A 4,712-nucleotide genomic window follows, 5' to 3' on the forward strand; every position below is an offset into this window, starting at 1 on the left:
AGGGTTAGGTTTAGGGTAAGGGTAGGGTAAGGATTAGGGTAAGGGTAAGGATTAGGGTTAGGTTTAGGGTAAGAATAAGGGTAAGCTAATGGTTAGGATAAGGGTAAGGGTTAGGGTAAAGGTTTTCATTTGTTGAAGCTGAAACGCAGTATGCAATCTGGGACGTCACAGCCAGAGCTGCCTATGGCAAGGTGAGAGAGGAAAAGATGGAGCAGATGTTCTACTCCTAGTTTTTTCTTTATACGTAAATAAAAGTTTGAGCTAATTCCAGTTGGAAGAGTTCCAATTACTTGCTTGGTCATAATGTCTTTTAATATTGAAAGCTGCAGCAAAAGCATGGGGATTTTTGCTTCTAGAAACACCCTAGTTCTCTTGTCTGCACTATGCATGCTTTTGAGCTAAAACTGATTAAAAAATAAAAAGAAAAATCAGACACGCACACAAAAAAAAACAAAAAAAAAAAACCAAAAAAAAACCCACCACAGCTGCTGCTGCTGCTCTCTTCCTACTTCCTTGTGCTTTGCCCCTACCCTTCCCAGGTGATTGGATTTGGGTGCTAGTCGGGGCCAAATGGTATGTGAGTCCCAGGCATCCCCTCAGAGAGCTCATTCTGCTTGGGCTGCTCTTTGGGGTGTTTGTTTTTCCTTCGGTCAGTTGCAGGCTTCTTCAGGTGGATGAGAGTTTATGGACTGATGCGTTTCCAAGTAGCGAGGGGTACGCACATCTTTTTGAGGTAACAGCTAGTAGGATCTGTTAGAATAAACTAATGTAGTATTGATGCCTTTATTGCATGCAGTTCTTTATCAGGTGAGTAACTGTTGCGAGTAACTGAAGTCAATGTTACTTGGTGTGTTTGCTATGCAGTGCCTGTGCGGACTATTGCACGAGACACAGCTTTCTGACATCTGGCCCAGCAACTACTAAAGAAGGGGAGGGGAGAAGCTGAAGAACGACCAAAGGACAAAGCCTGGGAGGAAGACTACGAGCCTTCAGTACGAGCGGCCCCCAGAGGGACCACCGGAGACTGATAACGCCTGCACCAGTGGGAGGGTTTGGATTCTGGGAACTAATTAGAATAACCCTGCCTTTTGTAGAAGTAGTAATGAATATGTATTAGCCTAGCAGCATAAAAACCAGCCGCCTGATGTAACTTGTGTGCGTCTTGGTGGAGCAGAGACTCCTGGCGCACCCAGCGCTGCTTGCTTACCTCTATTCCTTTAATAAATCATAAACATTAATTGTAAGCCTATTTGGGACTCGGTCATTTATTACAAGTGGGACCTCCCGATGGGTGGAAGCTGTCGGGATAGCTCGGGATGCTGAGGCGTGGTGCTGCAAGGAGGTTGGTGGTCGGTGGCGCCCTGGGGCAGGCCGAATTGGGAGGGGGCGAGGCGGCGGGTGGTCGGTGGCTTCTGTGGAAAAGGCGCTTGTATGGGGGGGCTGCGCATTCAGAGGAACCTTGACAGGCTGCAGATAGGGGCAGGCAGGAACCTTTTGAAGTTCAGGAGAGGGAAATGCCAAGCCCTACCCCTAGGGAGAAACACCTCTGTTTACCAGCACTGGCTAGCTCGATACTGAATAAGCATTTCTTCATGGAAGGGGTGCTTTGCTATTAGAACAGGCTGCCCGGGGAAGTGGTAAGAGACCCGATCCTTAAAAGTATTGAAGAGACATGTGGACATAGCCCGGGAGTCCGGCCTCCGGCAGGGCGGGAGCTGGCTCTTCCGAGCCCCTGTGCTCCGGTCTTGTGCGACGCGTTTGCAAGCAGCACCGGGTGCCGGGTCCGACATCGGACGGTTCGGGGACGGCGATTCCGGGGCCGTCGGCTAGCGGGGGCCGGCTATGTCGTGTCCCGGGGATCCGACTTCAGGGGGCGTGGGGGCCGGCCGTGCAGTGAAGCGGGGGGCTGGCGTCCGCCGGCTTTCCAGAGAGCGGGCTTTCGGTGCCGTGCGGTTCGGTGGCCGGCCGTCCCGAAACCCTGGGCACCGGTCTTGTGCTAGACTCAGCGGGCTCCGGGGCCGAACTCGGCTTCTCGGGGCCGGCGGTCGCGGTGTCCAGGTGTCCCGCCTCGGGCGGCGCGGGGCCGGCTGTCCCTAGCAGCTGGGCTCCCAAGAGCTTCTGGGCTCCCAAGCGTCGCCCAAGACCGGATCCCAGAGAATCGGGACGGCCGGCCACACCGCTGCGACTAGCACAAGCGTCTCCCGACAACGGAGCCCAGGAGCTTGCGAGGGTCAGATTCCGCGCCCCGGGATAGAGAAACGGGGAGCGCGGGTCGGCCGGCCGCAGCTTCGCACGGGACCGAACCGCCTGTCTCCGGCACGGCCAGACCCCGAGCCGGCAGACAGCAGCCTCCCGCTTCACGGCACAGTCGGCCCCCAACCCGCCCGAGTTCTGATCGCCGGGACACGGGACAGCCGGCCGCGCCGCCCGAGGCCGGACACCTGGAGCCCGGGACCGCCGTCCCTGACAAAGCCAAAGTCGGACCCGGACCCCGCTGCGGCTAGCACACGCGTCGCCCAGGACCGCAGCCTAGGACCTCGGGACGGTCGCATCCCGCGCCTCCGGCAGGAGCTACCCGGGAGGGCAGGACGGCCTGCCGCAGCTCCGCAAGAGACCGAACCTGCTGGATTCCGGGACGGCCAGAGCCCGAGCCGGTGGGCAGCAGCCTCCCGCTTCACGGCTCGGCAGGCACCCACGTCGCCCGACTTCGGACCCACGGGACAGCCGGCACCCGCGCCGCCGGAGGCCGGACACACGGGCCTCGGCATCGCCGTCCCCGAACCGCACGAAGTCACACACGGTCTCCGGTGCGTCCAGCACACGCATCGCAAAGACCGGAGCCCAGATTATACGATCAGCCAGCCCCGCGCCGCCCGAGGAAGGACCGGGAACCCGGTGCGCTTGGCACATGCGTCGCCCAAGAACGGCACCCAGGGCTGCGGGATGCCCGTGCGTCACGCAGCCCGAGTTCGGACCCCCGGAACACGGGACAGCCGGCACCCGTGCCTGGCTCTTAGGTACTTGGAAAGAGTCCTGATGCTGTGCCAGCACTATGCAGCAATAGGCACAACACTGGAGTGATTTCAGTGTTGTTCCAGCTACGAGTGCAGAGTACAGCACTGTGCGGGCTGCTGCAGTGAAACGGTGACTCCAGCTCAGACAGACGCAACACAACTTCCACTCCTTATTCCATAACATTTTTGTCACAATCAGGTACAGTTTAGTATATAGATGGTCTCATCACCATAGTTTTCTGTCCATTGAAGCATTTTTATGTCTGTACTTCTCTTTATTCTATAGGTCTTTTCCCAAAATGCTCATAAAAACTGTTGATGGTTTCACCATCATCTGTCAAAGTGGTCACTCAGGGCAGGCGAAGTTGGTTTTCTTGACACCAGCACCAGCTTAGCTCACATCACTGTTGCACTTGCCTGGTTCCTTGCAAAGTTGACCTTTCGTTGGTTCTGCAGTGTCCTCCTACAACACATAACTTGGATGACAGATTAATTTTCTCCCAGTGTTAAATCTCCTTGAGGCACACACTTGATATCCCCATCTTTCTGCATCACCCACCAGGTATACCCTGGACCTTGGGCAAAGACAATCCCACGAGTGGGTTTGCCTTTTCCCATGGCAGGGGCAACCCACACCGCCTTCCCCATCCACTTCCCCACATGCACTACAGTGACTTTAGCTTCTCCCACAGTGTGTAGGGGTTTTGTTTCAGCAGGACCAGCACGGCTTTCAGACCCCCTGTTGTTAACTAACCAAGTGGCCTCTGGTAGGTTTATATCCTAATGTTTCCATGTCGCAGCACCCAATGCTCGCAGCATAGTTTTTAACAGTCCATTGTACCTCTCAATCTTCCCAGAGGCTTGTGGGATCCCAGCTGCTTGGCTTCGTTGCCTTCTAGCTGTTGGGTATTGGCCCCACTATCCCAGCGTCGAAGCAGCCAAGTGAGGATGTGCTCACCTGGACGGCGACTGAAGGCTTTTCGTATTTCTCGCAGCTCACTCAAGGATAGAGACCGAGTAGTTTCTGATTCATCTATGATTTCAGTCTCTTCTTCGTGATGTTGCCGTGATAACGCTGCTTTAGAGCCGCTTGCCTTTTCCTCTTCTCCCTCATCCATAGGAGGCGCTCCTTCCCTTACTAAACGACCTGATCTCCGTTTCCACTGTTTTGTCTTTACTACGGGGGCGACTGATACCAAAGATGGTCGGTCCTCTGGAGTGGTCACAGTGTGTGCTGTCTCATCATCAAATTCAAGAACCTCCCTATCCCCTTGAGGGTGCTGGGCAATGTTAATTGACATCTGATAGGCGTAAGCCAGACCCCAGCAGAGTGCAGCCAGCTAGTGGAGTTCTCTAGTATTGCCAGGGTCAGGGCATACATCTTTCAAACATTCTACCAACTTTCTTGGATTTTGTACTTGTTCAGGGGTGAAATTTAGAACCATTGGAGGAGAAAACCGTGATAGGTACCTGCCCAAATCCCCCCACACACCTTGCCACCCACAACTTTGTCTGGGGACAGGTCCTTGGATAATATTCTTAATAAACTGCTTTGCCTTGGGGAAGAAGACAAACACGACACCTAGTAAGAGGAGGATAATATCTCACCAGGGGTATCCAAGATACTGAAAGGCTGCTGTAAGTAGCCCACAGGGAGAAAAGTAGAAGACACCACACCCGATATTATTCACTGATTGA

General features: G+C 54.6%; 1 long non-coding RNA gene across 1 annotated transcript; it reads left to right on the top strand.

Annotated features, from left to right (window-relative positions):
* Nucleotides 1-529: 529 nt before the first annotated feature.
* On the top strand, nt 530-1,311 carry LOC311428362. The gene is made up of 2 exons (XR_014687660.1): nt 530-733; nt 865-1,311. It is a non-coding gene; the product is annotated as an uncharacterized lncRNA (long non-coding RNA).
* The last annotated feature ends 3,401 nt before the right edge of the window (nt 1,312-4,712 follow it).

This window comes from Aythya ferina (assembly GCF_964211825.1).
Source record: "Aythya ferina genome assembly, contig: HAP1_SCAFFOLD_57, whole genome shotgun sequence".
NCBI classification, from domain to species: Eukaryota; Metazoa; Chordata; class Aves; order Anseriformes; family Anatidae; genus Aythya; species Aythya ferina.